The 19,405-nt window shown below is 30.5% G+C and overlaps 1 long non-coding RNA gene across 1 annotated transcript; it reads left to right on the forward strand.

Annotated features, from left to right (window-relative positions):
• Positions 1-8,735: 8,735 nt before the first annotated feature.
• LOC146993290 (uncharacterized) lies at positions 8,736-18,239 on the forward strand. Its single transcript, XR_015038315.1, has 3 exons — positions 8,736-8,840; positions 13,441-13,543; positions 18,154-18,239. It is a non-coding gene; the product is annotated as an uncharacterized LOC146993290 (long non-coding RNA).
• Positions 18,240-19,405: the final 1,166 nt, after the last annotated feature.

Genomic DNA, 19,405 nt, shown 5'->3' on the forward strand with positions numbered 1-19,405 from the left:
CTTTCGCATTACGAAGAGGAGGCTAAACATTTTCCTCTCTGTCTGGCCTAATATTTTCCTTGTCTAACGGGGTCTTCTCTTCCCAACAGGTCAGTGTAATTACTCTGCCTGTGTATAAACCAGTTTTGTTTCAGTTTTTTCCGAATTTAGAGTCTTTCAAGTGCTGTTTCTCTTAAAACCATTGAAAGTTAAATGTTGAACAAAAAAGAAATGTAAATAAAAATTTAATGAGTACTCGTAATGAAAGTTAGTGGGGCCAAATTGTCTTTTGTTAAGGCTGCTCAAAATGTGCTTTTTATCAGTTGTTTTAAGCATACTTTATTAAAATTTTCCCTTAATCTGAGCTATTTTGGCTTATTGGGAGGTTTAATGAACCTATTTGCGAAGATCTATTTAAAATTGATTTCACAAATAAAAATTCGTTTTGAAATCAAATCAGAGATGTTTTATTATTATCGAAGTAAAATTCTGCAGAATAACTTTCCGCTTTGTTTTGCAAAGCACTCTAAAAGTTTCTCTTGGGCTTGTTTTCGTTCTCTTGGCAAATACATGACAGAATTATTTTTTGAAAATGCTGATGTCTTTTGCTTATAAGAATGACTGATGCAACTGTATGCGTGCCGCTGTAAAGAGCACATTTCCCAGTGTCCTGTTTTTTCTTTAATTGGGTAATTCTTCGCTAGAAGATCAGACATTCCTTTTTGTGTTATTTAACAATTTCTTCATCTTATCTTCAGTTAAAAGCTCTTCTTCATAATGAGCGCTTTTATTATCAAGGGGTTTTATAAGACCCCAATTCTTCTTTTGTAATTTTCTTATTCATTGTTTGACTTCTCTGTCTTCCATATGTGAAAATTCTTCGGCATCGATTGCTTTTGAAATTTGTAAGATTTTTCGGACTTCATTTTCAGTCGATGGAAATTGTTTAAAGTAGCAGATAAATTCTTTCCGGTGTTGATGGATGAATGTTGCACCACGTATGAATGAAATTCTAGCAGTGGACAAATAAAATGGGATCGTTTAAGGTACTGCTATACGCGAAATCACGCTTTACAAGTCTGCGCTCAGCAAGTACCTGCCGTATTAAAAATGATAGACTACGAAATATGACTTGAAGAATGGTATGAGTTATGTGAAATGCAGATTGGGAGTTTAGTCGTGATAGGTAAACGGTCTATACAGATGACGGGAAATAATAAAAATTTAGATGGGTGTACTATAAAGTATTTTACTCCTGGACCATGGATTAGTCATAAACAGTACTTGTGTAAAAACAGATTAAAGTATATGAATTCCCTGTTTAAGAAAGGAATTTCTCTATGACAGTATGCAGTCTGTATCATAGCTGGAATAGTGAGGTGTTGTGTCTTCAGGGAAACAAAATCTGTTATTCTGTAATTTTTACTGAAAATGTGTGTTTAAATTTTGTTACCTAGGTAACCTATTTTTAACTCTTTCTGTATGAAAATGAAACCAAATACAGACAAAGAAATAAAATTGCATTCCTTCCCTTGGTGCAGTTATTAACAACTTTAACTTAATGGGAGCCAATTTTAAGTTTATAAAATTTTGGCTAGCTGCAATTATATATTGCACTTTTAATATTTCAGTTATGAGTGCATTACACAAAGTATAAAAATGTGTGGTATAATATGTTAAAGAAAAGGTATACTCTTTGTATTAGTTACAAAAAAGTTCAGCAAGATGAAAATTAACTACAAGGAAATCATATTTTAATGTGAAATTTAACATTGCATTTCTTCTGAGAGTTTTTTTTCTCCCTCTGGTACATGCTATGTTATGGCTAAATCCATGCAGTCGTCCGGATGTGTGTTTGTTATTCTGTATCTGAACATTGATTTTAACAAGTTTGTTGTTGAAAATCCTCTTTCACATTTTTAAGTAGATCGAAAGCAGGAATTTATCTTTTTAAAAGTTTAACAGTTCATCATTTTTCTGATCTAGGACTATTCAAATTGCTTTTTGTGATATTCTTGATCTTAATTAGGATGAAAATCAGTTATTTCCATTTCTAGATCAGTAGAATTGTTAACATATTTGCAATCTTTTACCACTTTTCTACTATACTAGTTTTATGTGATGGGTTTGAAGTGAATGTAGTAGTTGGTATAATTTTATATACACTCAAACATCTAATTTAGAAACTAATTTAAGCTCGATGAGATTTTCCAAATGTTTGTTTCAGTTTTCTTATATTTCACGCTTTAGTTCTCCAGATTTTCAAAGTGGCAAAATGTACATTGCATTATGGTAAAAATGTATATTCCTTATATTTGTGTAATATTTTTACAAAATTAATTTTGATTTAAAATGATTTTTAAATAAATCCCTCGTAACACTAATAAATGTATGTACATTTTTTTAAAAATATTTATATAATGCGTGTTTGGTTCTTACAATATTTTGAGCTATTATATTACTAATTCTGTATGTGAGTTAAGACAGTTTAATATAGAATACCTGCTTCAAGGCTAAAAGTATTATGATTGTGTTTTACCTTTCGTGTGTTTTGAGACGTACATTCTATTCTACAATTTACGGAATTTCTCGGTATTGGACATCTCACATAGCTGTCAAAATTTTATTCCTATGTTTAGGTTTCATAGTACAATAAGTTGAGCATCCCTACATTAGTATATGACTTTGATTCCTTTGAAAGAAAAAAAGAGTATCTTAGTTTTCTTGAATTTTTGGTCAAAATTTTAGTATATATGTAATTGCAATATCTCTTTCACAAAATTTTACTTAAATTTTTTTGCAACATTTCAAAATGCTGTATCATTCAATGGCATTTGATGTGTTTTGGCTTGCTGTATTAAAGCTGGGCTCGAACCCGGGCAGCTAGATAATATGTCCTTTCCCTGAGTGAAATATTGCTATAATTTCATTAAAGTGATGTAATATTTCAGGATAATTTCTTGTACATTGGACTAAGCTCTCCTCTCTCATGGATGAGTGTACCTAAGTAAAGAACTTAAAATGAGAAACGGTTCTTGCGTTAAAATTCTGAATGAAATATTTATTTTATGGTTTATGACTTTTGTTTCCAAGATGTTTTTCGAAAATCTGTTTGTAGAATGGTGTTTTTGAGCCCTTTCTAAAAATAAAAAAACAAAAAACTATAAAAGTATATTTGTAGAGCTCTTTTAATGTCAATATATTGCGAGTTTGATTCTTACTCTTTTTTTATCTGTTATGTCAGTAATTCTGTGTGTGAATTAAGATAGTTTAATATATAATGTAGATTACGTCTTACGTTAAAATTGTGAATGAAATATGTATTTTATGGTTTATGACTTTTGTTTCCAAGATGTTTTTCGAAAGCTGTTTTTAGAATGGTGTTTTTGAGCCCTTTCTAAAAAAAAAAAAAAAAAAAAAAAGCTATAAAAGTATATATGTATAGCTCTTTTAATGTCAATATATTGGGAGTTCGATTCGTACTCTTTTTTGATCTGTTATGTCACTAATTCTGTGTGTGAATTAAGATAGTTTTATATGTAACACCTGCTTCAAAGCTAACAGTATAGTTTATTTTGTTTATTTGTCATGTGTGTGAATTAAGATAGTTTTATGTGTAACACCTGCTTCAAAGCTAACAGTATAGTTTATTTTGTTTATTTGTCATTTAAAATTACCTGCTTATTGACTTTCGGTGCCATCTTTGTACCAGCGCTAAAATTATTTACTTTTCTCGAAGATCATTATCCCTTTTATTCTGTGTATCCGTAATAACTGTATAATTTTTTTTCTTTCATTTTTCATGTTGTACCCATACATTAAAAACCCCCTTTCGCTAACTGTACTTCTGTCGTATTAGGAAACTCATTTTCTTTTCTATCGACTGCAATCATGATTTTAGTAACAATGTAACACATTGCTGGAATTTAAAACAAAGAAGGCTACTTTTGAAGTTTTATATATTAAGAAACAATATTAGATATTTCTCTTTGTGTATAATTATTCTTTAATTTCAAAGTAGTTAAAATCTAATGATTCCTTCCCCCCCCCCTTGGCCTTTTCTAGTGTAATTTGTCATCATTTTTGTGCACTCTTGGATTGCAGAACATGATATCATGAAAGAAAAGGAACGGAGAAATAGTGCAGAGCAAAAAGACATCTGTGGCTGGTAATTCTTGTTTTATATTAAACTTTATTTTCACTAGAAATGCTTGAATGTTATAATTTGTAGGTCCCTTTTCACATGTTGCTTTATATTGAAGTTTTACTACTTATTTATTTTACGTGAACGCTTCACATTATGTTTTAATGTTTAGGGTAGCGTCTATGCATTAATTTCTTAGGTTTTGAATTCCATATTGAAGTCTCTGAATTGGTTCTTTCTTTATATTGTATTGTAATATTCGAAGTGAGGTTGAACTGTTAATCACACTATAATTATCAGAAGTCTGAGATTTGTTAGAGTTCTGTTGCTTCTTAGTGGTTTCAAAATTACTGATGGAAGTGTCATTTTTTTCCCAAGTGGCCTCCTTTCGCATTACGAAGAGGAGGCTAAGCATTTTCCTCTCTGTCTGGCCTAATATTTTGCTTGTCTATCGGGGTCTTCTCTTCCCAACAGGTCAGTGTAATTACTCTGCCTGTGTATAAACCAGTTTTGTTTCAGTTTTTTCCGAATTTAGAGTCTCTCTTTCAAGTGCTGTTTCTCTTAAAACCATTGAAAGTTAAATGTTGAACAAAAAAGAAATGTAAATAAAAATTTAATGAGTACTCGTAATGAAAGTTAGTGGGACCAAATTGTCTTTTGTTAAGGCTGCTCAAAATGTGCTTTTTATCAGTTGTTTTAAGCATACTTTATTAAAATTTTCCCTTAATTTGAGCTATTTTGGCATATTGGGAGGTTTTATGAACCTATTTGCGAAGATCTATTTAAAATTGATTTCACAAATAAAAATTCGTTTTGAAATCAAATCAGAGATGTTTTATTATTATCGAAGTAAAATTCTGCAGAATAACTTTCCACTTTGTTTTGCAAAGCACTCTGAAAGTTTCTTTTGGACTTGTTTTCGTTCTCTTGGCAAATACAGGACAGAATTATTTTTTGAAAATGCTGATGTCTTTTGCTTATAAGAATGACTGATGCAACTGTATGCATGCCGCTGTAAAGAGCACATGTTTCCCAGTGTCCTGTTTTTTCTTTAATTGGGTAATTCTTCGCTAGAAGATCAGACATTGCTTTTTGTGTTATTTAACAATTTCTTCATCTTATCTTCAGTTAAAAGCTCTTCTTCATAATGAGCGCTTTTATTATCAAGGGGTTTTATAAGACCCCAATTCTTCTTTTGTAATTTTCTGATTCATTGTTTGACTTCTCTGTCTTCCATATGTGAAAATTCTTTGGCATCGATTGCTTTTGAAATTTGTAAGATTTTTCGGACTTCATTTTCAGTCGATGGAAATTGTTTAAAGTAGCAGATAAATTCTTTCCGGTGTTGATGGATGAATGTTGCACCACGTATGAATGAAATTCTAGCAGTGGACAAATAAAATGGGATCCTTTAAGGTACTGCTATACGCGAAATCACGCTTTACAAGTCTGCGCTCAGCAAGTACCTGCCGTATTAAAAATGATAGACTACGAAATATGACTTGAAAAATGGTATGAGTTATTTGGAATGCAGATTGGGAGTTTAGTCGTGATAGGTAAACGGTCTATACAGATGACCGGAAATAATAAAAATTTAGATGGCTGTACTATAAAGTATTTTACTCCTGGACCATGGATTAGTCATAAACAGTACTTGTGTAAAAACAGATTAAGGTATATGAATTCCCTGTTTAAGAAAGGAATTTCTCTATGACAGTATGCAGTCTGTATCATAGCTGGAATAGCGAGGTGTTGTGTCTTCAGGGAAACAAAATCTGTTATTCTGTAATTTTTCCTGAAAATGTGTGTTTAAATTTTGTTACCTAGGTAACCTATTTTTAACTCTTTCTATATGAAAATGAAACCAAATACAGACAAAGAAATAAAATTGCATTCCTTCCCTTGGTGCAGTTATTAACAACTTTAACTTAATGGGAGCCAATTTTAAGTTTATAAAATTTTGGCTAGCTGCAATTATATATTGCACTTTTAATATTTCAGTTATGAGTGCATTACACAAAGTATAAAAATGTGTGGTATAATATGTTAAAGAAAAGGTATACTCTTTGTATTATTTACAAAAAAATTCAGCAAGATGAAAATTAACTACAAGGAAATCATATTTTAATGTGAAATTTAACATTGCATTTCTTCTGAGAGTTTTTTTTTCTCCCTCTGGTACATACTTTGTTATGGTTAAATCCATGCAGTCGTCTGGATGTGTGTTATTTATTCTGTATCTGAACATTGATTTTAACAAGTTTGTTGTTGAAAATCCTCTTTCACATTTTTAAGTAGATCGAAAGCAGGAATTTATCTTTTTAAAAGTTTAACAGTTCATGATTTTTCTGATCTAGGACTATTCAAATTGCTTTTTGTGATATTCTTCATCTTAATTAGGATGAAAATCAGTTATTTCCATGTCTAGATCAGTAGAATTGTTAACATATTTGCAAACTTTTACCATTTTTCTTAAATACTAGTCTTATGTAATGGGTTTGAAGTGAATGTAGTAGTTGGCCTAATTTTAAATACACTCAAAACATCTAATTTAGAAACTAATTTAAGCTCGATGAGATTTTCCAAATGTTTGTTTCAGTTTTCTTGTATTTCACGCTTTAGTTCTCCAGATTTTCAAAGTGGCAAAATGTACATTGCATTATGGTAAAAATGTATATTCCTTATATTTGTGTAATATTTTTACAAAATTAATTTTGATTTAAAATGAATTTAAAATAACCTTAAATTCAAAGACTTTAGTTCTCTTCCCTGCTCAATTTTAAGATTTTAGTTATTATGTCTGTAAGAATGACTAAATCATAGAACCAATTATGGTCAATAATTTCTTCATGAGTTTCGTTTCTGGATTCTTAAAATTCTTCTATGAAACTTTTGTAACAGAAGCTGGGATGGAACCCAGGCAGCCAGACAGAATGTCCTTTCCCTGAGTGAAAATTTCTATCATTTCACTGAAAGTGACATTATATTTCAGAATAAACCCTCGTAACACTAATAAATGTATGTACATTTTTTTAAAAATATTATTATAATGCATGTTTGGTTCTTACAATATTTTGATCTATTATATTACTAATTCTGTATGTGAGTTGAGACAGTTTAATATAGAACACCTGCTTCAAGGCTAAAAGTATTTGCATTGTGTTTTACCTTTCGTGTGTTTTGAGACGTATGTTCTATTCTACAATTTACGGAATTTCTCGGTATTGGATATCTCACATAGCTGTCAAAATTTTATTCCTATGTTTAGGTTTCATAGTACAATAAGTTGAGCATCCCTACATTAGTATATGACTTTGATTCCTTCGAAAGAAAAAAAGAGTATCTTAGTTTTCTTGAATTTTTGGTCAAAATTTTAGTATATAGGTAATTGCAATATCTCTTTCACGAAATATTATTTAAATTTTTTTGCAACATTTCAAAATGCTGTATCATTCAATGGCATTTGATGTGTTTTGGCTTGCTGTATTAAAGCTGGGCTCGAACCCAGGCAACTAGATAATATGTTCTTTTCCTGAGTGAAATATTGCTATAATTTCATTAAAGTGACGTGGTAATATTTCAGGATAATTTCTTGTACATTGGACTAAGCTCTCCTCTCTCATGGATGAGTGTACCTAAGTAAAGAACTTAAAATGAGAAACAGTTCTTGCGTTAAAATTCTGAATGAAATATTTATTTTATGGTTTATGACTTGTTTCCAAGATGTTTTTCGAAAATCTGTTTGTAGAATGGTGTTTTTGAGCCCTTCCTAAAAATAAAAAAAAACAAAAAAGTATATTTGTAGAGCTCTTTTAATGTCAATATATTGCGAGTTTGATTCTTACTCTTTTTTTATCTGTTATGTCAGTAATTCTGTGTGTGAATTAAGATAGTTTAATATATAATGTAGATTACGTCTTACGTTAAAATTCTGAATGAAATATGTATTTTATGGTTTATGACTTTTGTTTCCAAGATGTTTTTCGAAAGCTGTTTTTAGAATGGTGTTTTTGAGCCCTTTCTAAAAAAAAAAAAAAAAAAGCTATAAAAGTATATATGTATAGCTCTTTTAATGTCAATATATTGCGAGTTTGATTCATACTCTTTTTTGATCTGTTATGTCACTAATTCTGTGTGTGAATTAAGATAGTTTTATATGTAACACCTGCTTCAAAGCTAACAGTATAGTTTATTTTGTTTATTTGTCATTTAAAATTACCTGCTTATTGACTTTCGGTGCCATCTTTGTACCAGCGCTAAAAGTACTTACTTTTCTCGAAGATTATTATCCCTTTTATTCTGTGTATCCGTAATAACTGTATAATTTTTTTTCTTTCATTTTTCATGTTGTACCCATACATTAAAAACCCCCTTTCGCTAACTGTACTTCTGTCGTATTAGGAAACTCATTTTCTTTTCTATCGACTGCAATCATGATTTTAGTAACAATGTAACACATTGCTGGAATTTAAAACAAAGAAGGCTACTTTTGAAGTTTTATATATTAAGAAACAATATTAGATATTTCTCTTTGTGTATAATTATTCTTTAATTTCAAAGTATTTAAAATCTAATGATTCCTTCCCCTCCCCTCCCCCCCTTGGCCTCTTCTAGTGTAATTTGTCATCATTTTTGTGCACTCTTGGATTGCTGAACATGATATCATGAAAGAAAAGGAACGGAGAAATAGTGCAGAGCAAAAAGACATCTGTGGCTGGTAATTCTTGTTTTATATTAAACTTTATTTTCACTAGAAATGCTTGAATGTTATAATTTGTAGGTCCCTTTTCACATGTTGCTTTATATTGAAGTTTTACTACTTATTTATTTTACGTGAACGCTTCACATTATGTTTTAATGTTTAGGGTAGTGTCTATGCATTAATTTCTTAGGTTTTGAATTCCATATTGAAGTGTCTGAATTGGTTCTTTCTTTATATTGTATTGTAATATTCGAAGTGAGGTTGAACTGTTAATCACACTATAATTATCAGAAGTCTGAGATTTGTTAGAGTTCTGTTGCTTCTTAGTGGTTTCAAAATTACTGCTGTAGTGTCATTTTTTCCCAAGTGGCCTCCTTTCGCATTACGAAGAGGAGGCTAAGCATTTTCCTTTCTGTCTGGCCTAATATTTTCCTTGTCTAACGGGGTCTTCTCTTCCCAACAGGTCAGTGTAATTACTCTGCCTGTGTATAAACCAGTTTTGTTTCAGTTTTTTCCGAATTTAGAGTCTCTCTTTCAAGTGCTGTTTCTCTTAAAACCATTGAAAGTTAAATGTTGAACAAAAAAGAAATGTAAATAAAAATTTAATGAGTACTCGTAATGAAAGTTAGTGGGGCCAAATTGTCTTTTGTTAAGGCTGCTCAAAATGTGCTTTTTATCAGTTGTTTTAAGCATACTTTATTAAAATTTTCCCTTAATTTGAGCTATTTTGGCATATTGGGAGGTTTTATGAACCTATTTGCGAAGATCTATTTAAAATTGATTTCACAAATAAAAATTCGTTTTGAAATCAAATCAGAGATGTTTTATTATTATCGAAGTAAAATTCTGCAGAATAACTTTCCACTTTGTTTTGCAAAGCACTCTGAAAGTTTCTTTTGGACTTGTTTTCGTTCTCTTGGCAAATACATGACAGAATTATTTTTTGAAAATGCTGATGTCTTTTGCTTATAAGAATGACTGATGCAACTGTATGCGTGCCGCTGTAAAGAGCACATGTTTCCCAGTGTCCTGTTTTTTCTTTAATTGGGTAATTCTTCGCTAGAAGATCAGACATTGCTTTTTGTGTTATTTAACAATTTCTTCATCTTATCTTCAGTTAAAAGCTCTTCTTCATAATGAGCGCTTTTATTATCAAGGGGTTTTATAAGACCCCAATTCTTCTTTTGTAATTATCTGATTCATTGTTTGACTTCTCTGTCTTCCATATGTGAAAATTCTTCGGCATCGATTGCTTTTGAAATTTGTAAGATTTTTCGGACTTCATTTTCAGTCGATGGAAATTGTTTAAAGTAGCAGATAAATTCTTTCCGGTGTTGATGGATGAATGTTGCACCACGTATGAATGAAATTCTAGCAGTGGACAAATAAAATGGGATCCTTTAAGGTACTGCTATACGCGAAATCACGCTTTACAAGTCTGCGCTCAGCAAGTACCTGCCGTATTAAAAATGATAGACTACGAAATATGACTTGAAAAATGGTATGAGTTATTTGGAATGCAGATTGGGAGTTTAGTCGTGATAGGTAAACGGTCTATACAGATGACCGGAAATAATAAAAATTTAGACGGCTGTACTATAAAGTATTTTGCTCCTGGACCATGGATTAGTCATAAACAGTACTTGTGTAAAAACAGATTAAAGTATATGAATTCCCTGTTTAAGAAAGGAATTTCTCTATGACAGTATGCAGTCTGTATCATAGCTGGAATAGCGAGGTGTTGTGTCTTCAGGGAAACAAAATCTGTTATTCTGTAATTTTTCCTGAAAATGTGTGTTTAAATTTTGTTACCTAGGTAACCTATTTTTAACTCTTTCTATATGAAAATGAAACCAAATACAGACAAAGAAATAAAATTGCATTCCTTCCCTTGGTGCAGTTATTAACAACTTTAACTTAATGGGAGCCAATTTTAAGTTTATAAAATTTTGGCTAGCTGCAATTATATATTGCACTTTTAATATTTCAGTTATGAGTGCATTACACAAAGTATAAAAATGTGTGGTATAATATGTTAAAGAAAAGGTATACTCTTTGTATTATTTACAAAAAAATTCAGCAAGATGAAAATTAACTACAAGGAAATCATATTTTAATGTGAAATTTAACATTGCATTTCTTCTGAGAGTTTTTTTTCTCCCTCTGGTACATACTTTGTTATGGTTAAATCCATGCAGTCGTCCGGATGTGTGTTTGTTATTCTGTATCTGAACATTGATTTTAACAAGTTTGTTGTTGAAAATCCTCTTTCACATTTTTAAGTAGATCGAAAGCAGGAATTTATCTTTTTAAAAGTTTAACAGTTCATCATTTTTCTGATCTAGGACTATTCAAATTGCTTTTTGTGATATTCTTGATCTTAATTAGGATGAAAATCAGTTATTTCCATTTCTAGATCAGTAGAATTGTTAACATATTTGCAATCTTTTACCATTTTTCTTAAATACTAGTCTTATGTAATGGGTTTGAAGTGAATGTAGTAGTTGGTATAATTTTATATACACTCAAAACATCTAATTTAGAAACTAATTTAAGCTCGATGAGATTTTCTAAATGTTTGTTTCAGTTTTCTTATATTTCACGCTTTAGTTCTCCAGATTTTCAAAGTGGCAAAATGTACATTGCATTATGGTAAAAATGTATATTCCTTATATTTGTGTAATATTTTTACAAAATTAATTTTGATTTAAAATGAATTTAAAATAACTTTAAATTCAAAGACTTTAGTTTTCTTCCCTGCTCAAGTTTAAGATATTAGTTATTATGTCTGTAAGAATGACTAAATCATAGAACCAATTATGGTCAATAATTTCTTCATGAGTTTCGTTTCTGGATTCTTAAAATTCTTCTATGAAACTTTTGTAACAGAAGCTGGGATGGAACCCAGGCAGCCAGACAGAATGTCCCTTTCCTGAGTGAAAATTTCTATCATTTCACTGAAAGTGACATTATAATATTTCAGAATAAACCCTCGTAACACTAATAAATGTATGTACATTTTTTTAAAAATATTATTATAATGCATGTTTGGTTCTTACAATATTTTGAGCTATTATATTACTAATTCTGTATGTGAGTTAAGATAGTTTGATATAGAATACCTGCTTCAAGGCTAAAAGTATTTGGATTGTGTTTTACCTTTCGTGTGTTTTGAGACGTACGTTCTATTCTACAATTTACGGAATTTCTCGGTATTGGACATCTCAGATAGCTGACAAAATTTCATTCCTATGTTTAGGTTTTATAGTACAATAAGTTAAGCATCCCTACATTAGTATATGACTTTGATTCCTTCGAAAGAAAAAAACAGTATCTTAGTTTTCTTGAATTTTTGGTCAAAATTTTAGTATATAGGTAATTGCAATATCTCTTTCACGAAATATTATTTAAATTTTTTTGCAACATTTCAAAATGCTGTATCATTCAATGGCATTTGATGTGTTTTGGCTTGCTGTATTAAAGCTGGGCTCGAACCCGGGCAACTAGATAATATGTTCTTTTCCTGAGTGAAATATTGCTATAATTTCATTAAAGTGACGTGGTAATATTTCAGGATAATTTCTTGTACATTGGACTAAGCTCTCCTCTCTGATGGATGAGTGTACCTAAGTAAAGAACTTAAAATGAGAAACGGTTCTTGCGTTAAAATTCTGAATGAAATATTTATTTTATGGTTTATGACTTGTTTCCAAGATGTTTTTCGAAAATCTGTTTGTAGAATGGTGTTTTTGAGCCCTTTCTAAAAATAAAAAAAAACAAAAAACTATAAAAGTATATTTGTAGAGCTCTTTTAATGTCAATATATTGCGAGTTTGATTCTTACTCTTTTTTTATCTGTTATGTCACTAATTCTGTGTGTGAATTAAGATAGTTTAATATATAATGTAGATTACGTCTTACGTTAAAATTCTGAATGAAATATGTATTTTATGGTTTATGACTTTTGTTTCCAAGATGTTTTTCGAAAGCTGTTTTTAGAATGGTGTTTTTGAGCCCATTCTAAAAAAAAAAAAAAAAAAAAGCTATAAAAGTATATATGTATAGCTCTTTTAATGTCAATATATTGCGAGTTTGATTCATACTCTTTTTTGATCTGTTATGTCACTAATTCTGTGTGTGAATTAAGATAGTTTTATATGTAACACCTGCTTCAAAGCTAACAGTATAGTTTATTTTGTTTATTTGTCATTTAAAATTACCTGCTTATTGACTTTCGGTGCCATCTTTGTACCAGCGCTAAAAGTACTTACTTTTCTCGAAGATTATTATCCCTTTTATTCTGTGTATCCGTAATAACTGTATAATTTTTTTTCTTTCATTTTTCATGTTGTACCCATACATTAAAAACCCCCTTTCGCTAACTGTACTTCTGTCGTATTAGGAAACTCATTTTCTTTTCTATCGACTGCAATCATGATTTTAGTAACAATGTAACACATTGCTGGAATTTAAAACAAAGAAGGCTACTTTTGAAGTTTTATATATTAAGAAACAATATTAGATATTTCTCTTTGTGTATAATTATTCTTTAATTTCAAAGTATTTAAAATCTAATGATTCCTTCCCCTCCCCTCCCCCCCTTGGCCTCTTCTAGTGTAATTTGTCATCATTTTTGTGCACTCTTGGATTGCAGAACATGATATCATGAAAGAAAAGGAACGGAGAAATAGTGCAGAGCAAAAAGACATCTGTGGCTGGTAATTCTTGTTTTATATTAAACTTTATTTTCACTAGAAATGCTTGAATGTTATAATTTGTAGGTCCCTTTTCACATGTTGCTTTATATTGAAGTTTTACTACTTATTTATTTTACGTGAACGCTTCACATTATGTTTTAATGTTTAGGGTAGTGTCTATGCATTAATTTCTTAGGTTTTGAATTCCATATTGAAGTGTCTGAATTGGTTCTTTCTTTATATTGTATTGTAATATTCGAAGTGAGGTTGAACTGTTAATCACACTATAATTATCAGAAGTCTGAGATTTGTTAGAGTTCTGTTGCTTCTTAGTGGTTTCAAAATTACTGCTGTAGTGTCATTTTTTCCCAAGTGGCCTCCTTTCGCATTACGAAGAGGAGGCTAAGCATTTTCCTTTCTGTCTGGCCTAATATTTTCCTTGTCTAACGGGGTCTTCTCTTCCCAACAGGTCAGTGTAATTACTCTGCCTGTGTATAAACCAGTTTTGTTTCAGTTTTTTCCGAATTTAGAGTCTCTCTTTCAAGTGCTGATTCTCTTAAAACCATTGAAAGTTAAATGTTGAACAAAAAAGAAATGTAAATAAAAATTTAATGAGTACTCGTAATGAAAGTTAGTGGGACCAAATTGTCTTTTGTTAAGGCTGCTCAAAATGTGCTTTTTATCAGTTGTTTTAAGCATACTTTATTAAAATTTTCCCTTAATTTGAGCTATTTTGGCATATTGGGAGGTTTTATGAACCTATTTGCGAAGATCTATTTAAAATTGATTTCACAAATAAAAATTCGTTTTGAAATCAAATCAGAGATGTTTTATTATTATCGAAGTAAAATTCTGCAGAATAACTTTCCACTTTGTTTTGCAAAGCACTCTGAAAGTTTCTTTTGGACTTGTTTTCGTTCTCTTGGCAAATACATGACAGAATTATTTTTTGAAAATGCTGATGTCTTTTGCTTATAAGAATGACTGATGCAACTGTATGCGTGCCGCTGTAAAGAGCACATGTTTCCCAGTGTCCTGTTTTTTCTTTAATTGGGTAATTCTTCGCTAGAAGATCAGACATTGCTTTTTGTGTTATTTAACAATTTCTTCATCTTATCTTCAGTTAAAAGCTCTTCTTCATAATGAGCGCTTTTATTATCAAGGGGTTTTATAAGACCCCAATTCTTCTTTTGTAATTATCTGATTCATTGTTTGACTTCTCTGTCTTCCATATGTGAAAATTCTTCGGCATCGATTGCTTTTGAAATTTGTAAGATTTTTCGGACTTCATTTTCAGTCGATGGAAATTGTTTAAAGTAGCAGATAAATTCTTTCCGGTGTTGATGGATGAATGTTGCACCACGTATGAATGAAATTCTAGCAGTGGACAAATAAAATGGGATCCTTTAAGGTACTGCTATACGCGAAATCACGCTTTACAAGTCTGCGCTCAGCAAGTACCTGCCGTATTAAAAATGATAGACTACGAAATATGACTTGAAAAATGGTATGAGTTATTTGGAATGCAGATTGGGAGTTTAGTCGTGATAGGTAAACGGTCTATACAGATGACCGGAAATAATAAAAATTTAGACGGCTGTACTATAAAGTATTTTGCTCCTGGACCATGGATTAGTCATAAACAGTACTTGTGTAAAAACAGATTAAAGTATATGAATTCCCTGTTTAAGAAAGGAATTTCTCTATGACAGTATGCAGTCTGTATCATAGCTGGAATAGCGAGGTGTTGTGTCTTCAGGGAAACAAAATCTGTTATTCTGTAATTTTTCCTGAAAATGTGTGTTTAAATTTTGTTACCTAGGTAACCTATTTTTAACTCTTTCTATATGAAAATGAAACCAAATACAGACAAAGAAATAAAATTGCATTCCTTCCCTTGGTGCAGTTATTAACAACTTTAACTTAATGGGAGCCAATTTTAAGTTTATAAAATTTTGGCTAGCTGCAATTATATATTGCACTTTTAATATTTCAGTTATGAGTGCATTACACAAAGTATAAAAATGTGTGGTATAATATGTTAAAGAAAAGGTATACTCTTTGTATTATTTACAAAAAAATTCAGCAAGATGAAAATTAACTACAAGGAAATCATATTTTAATGTGAAATTTAACATTGCATTTCTTCTGAGAGTTTTTTTTCTCCCTCTGGTACATACTTTGTTATGGTTAAATCCATGCAGTCGTCCGGATGTGTGTTTGTTATTCTGTATCTGAACATTGATTTTAACAAGTTTGTTGTTGAAAATCCTCTTTCACATTTTTAAGTAGATCGAAAGCAGGAATTTATCTTTTTAAAAGTTTAACAGTTCATCATTTTTCTGATCTAGGACTATTCAAATTGCTTTTTGTGATATTCTTGATCTTAATTAGGATGAAAATCAGTTATTTCCATTTCTAGATCAGTAGAATTGTTAACATATTTGCAATCTTTTACCATTTTTCTTAAATACTAGTCTTATGTAATGGGTTTGAAGTGAATGTAGTAGTTGGTATAATTTTATATACACTCAAAACATCTAATTTAGAAACTAATTTAAGCTCGATGAGATTTTCTAAATGTTTGTTTCAGTTTTCTTATATTTCACGCTTTAGTTCTCCAGATTTTCAAAGTGGCAAAATGTACATTGCATTATGGTAAAAATGTATATTCCTTATATTTGTGTAATATTTTTACAAAATTAATTTTGATTTAAAATGAATTTAAAATAACTTTAAATTCAAAGACTTTAGTTTTCTTCCCTGCTCAAGTTTAAGATATTAGTTATTATGTCTGTAAGAATGACTAAATCATAGAACCAATTATGGTCAATAATTTCTTCATGAGTTTCGTTTCTGGATTCTTAAAATTCTTCTATGAAACTTTTGTAACAGAAGCTGGGATGGAACCCAGGCAGCCAGACAGAATGTCCCTTTCCTGAGTGAAAATTTCTATCATTTCACTGAAAGTGACATTATAATATTTCAGAATAAACCCTCGTAACACTAATAAATGTATGTACATTTTTTTAAAAATATTATTATAATGCATGTTTGGTTCTTACAATATTTTGAGCTATTATATTACTAATTCTGTATGTGAGTTAAGATAGTTTGATATAGAATACCTGCTTCAAGGCTAAAAGTATTTGGATTGTGTTTTACCTTTCGTGTGTTTTGAGACGTACGTTCTATTCTACAATTTACGGAATTTCTCGGTATTGGACATCTCAGATAGCTGACAAAATTTCATTCCTATGTTTAGGTTTTATAGTACAATAAGTTAAGCATCCCTACATTAGTATATGACTTTGATTCCTTCGAAAGAAAAAAACAGTATCTTAGTTTTCTTGAATTTTTGGTCAAAATTTTAGTATATAGGTAATTGCAATATCTCTTTCACGAAATATTATTTAAATTTTTTTGCAACATTTCAAAATGCTGTATCATTCAATGGCATTTGATGTGTTTTGGCTTGCTGTATTAAAGCTGGGCTCGAACCCGGGCAACTAGATAATATGTTCTTTTCCTGAGTGAAATATTGCTATAATTTCATTAAAGTGACGTGGTAATATTTCAGGATAATTTCTTGTACATTGGACTAAGCTCTCCTCTCTGATGGATGAGTGTACCTAAGTAAAGAACTTAAAATGAGAAACGGTTCTTGCGTTAAAATTCTGAATGAAATATTTATTTTATGGTTTATGACTTGTTTCCAAGATGTTTTTCGAAAATCTGTTTGTAGAATGGTGTTTTTGAGCCCTTTCTAAAAATAAAAAAAAACAAAAAACTATAAAAGTATATTTGTAGAGCTCTTTTAATGTCAATATATTGCGAGTTTGATTCTTACTCTTTTTTTATCTGTTATGTCACTAATTCTGTGTGTGAATTAAGATAGTTTAATATATAATGTAGATTACGTCTTACGTTAAAATTCTGAATGAAATATGTATTTTATGGTTTATGACTTTTGTTTCCAAGATGTTTTTCGAAAGCTGTTTTTAGAATGGTGTTTTTGAGCCCTTTCTAAAAAAAAAAAAAAAAAAAAAGCTATAAAAGTATATATGTATAGCTCGTTTAATGTCAATATATTGCGAGTTTGATTCGTACTCTTTTTTGATCTGTTATGTCACTAATTCTGTGTGTGAATTAAGATAGTTTTATATGTAACACCTGCTTCAAAGCTAACAGTATAGTTTATTTTGTTTATTTTGTTTATTTGTCATTTAAAATTACCTGCTTATTGACTTTCGGTGCCATCTTTGTACCAGCGCTAAAAGTACTTACTTTTCTCGAAGATCATTATTCCTTTTATTCTGTGTATCCGTAATAACTGTATAATTTTTTTTCTTTCATTTTTCATGTTGTACCCATACATTAAAAACCCCCTTTCGCTAACTGTACTTCTGTCGTATTAGGAAACTCATTTTCTTTTCTATCGACTGCAATCATGATTTTAGTAACAATGTAACACATTGCTGGAATTTAAAACAAAGAAGGCTACTTTTGAAGTTTTATATATTAAGAAACAATATTAGATATTTCTCTTTGTGTATAATTATTCTTTAATTTCAAAGTAGTTAAAATCTAATGATTCCTTCCCCTCCCCTCCCCCCCTTGGCCTCTTCTAGTGTAATTTGTCATCATTTTTGTGCACTCTTGGATTGCAGAACATGATATCATGAAAGAAAAGGAACGGAGAAATAGTGCAGAGCGAAAAGACATCTGTGGCTGGTAATTCTTGTTTTATATTAAACTTTATTTTCACTAGAAATGCTTGAATGTTATAATTTGTAGGTCCCTTTTCACATGTTGCTTTATATTGAAGTTTTACTACTTATTTATTTTACGTGAACGCTTCACATTATTTTTTAATGTTTAGGGTAGCGTCTATGCATTAATTTCTTAGGTTTTGAATTCCATATTGAAGTGTCTGAATTGGTTCTTTCTTTATATTGTATTGTAATATTCGAAGTGAGGTTGAACTGTTAATCACACTATAATTATCAGAAGTCTGAGATTTGTTAGAGTTCTGTTGCTTCTTAGTGGTTTCAAAATTACTGCTGTAGTGTAATTTTTTCCCAAGTGGCCTCCTTTCGCATTACGAAGAGGAGGCTAAGCATTTTCCTTTCTGTCTGGCCTAATATTTTCCTTGTCTAACGGGGTCTTCTCTTCCCAACAGGTCAGTGTAATTACTCTGCCTGTGTATAAACCAGTTTTGTTTCAGTTTTTTCCGAATTTAGAGTCTCTCTTTCAAGTGCTGTTTCTCTTAAAACCATTGAAAGTTAAATGTTGAACAAAAAAGAAATGTAAATAAAAATTTAATGAGTACTCGTAATGAAAGTTAGTGGGGCCAAATTGTCTTTTGTTAAGGCTGCTCAAAATGTGCTTTTTATCAGTTGTTTTAAGCATACTTTATTAAAATTTTCCCTTAATTTGAGCTATTTTGGCATATTGGGAGGTTTTATGAACCTATTTGCGAAGATCTATTTAAAATTGATTTCACAAATAAAAATTCGTTTTGAAATCAAATCAGAGATGTTTTATTATTATCGAAGTAAAATTCTGCAGAATAACTTTCCACTTTGTTTTGCAAAGCACTCTGAAAGTTTCTTTTGGACTTGTTTTCGTTCTCTTGGCAAATACATGACAGAATTATTTTTTGAAAATGCTGATGTCTTTTGCTTATAAGAATGACTGATGCAACTGTATGCGTGCCGCTGTAAAGAGCACATGTTTCCCAGTGTCCTGTTTTTTCTTTAATTGGGTAATTCTTCGCTAGAAGATCAGACATTGCTTTTTGTGTTATTTAACAATTTCTTCATCTTATCTTCAGTTAAAAGCTCTTCTTCATAATGAGCGCTTTTATTATCAAGGGGTTTT

This window comes from Stegodyphus dumicola, chromosome X1, assembly GCF_044657685.1.
Source record: "Stegodyphus dumicola isolate Sdum_Otavi_A_Nest chromosome X1, ASM4465768v1".
Taxonomy (NCBI): domain Eukaryota; kingdom Metazoa; phylum Arthropoda; class Arachnida; order Araneae; family Eresidae; genus Stegodyphus; species Stegodyphus dumicola.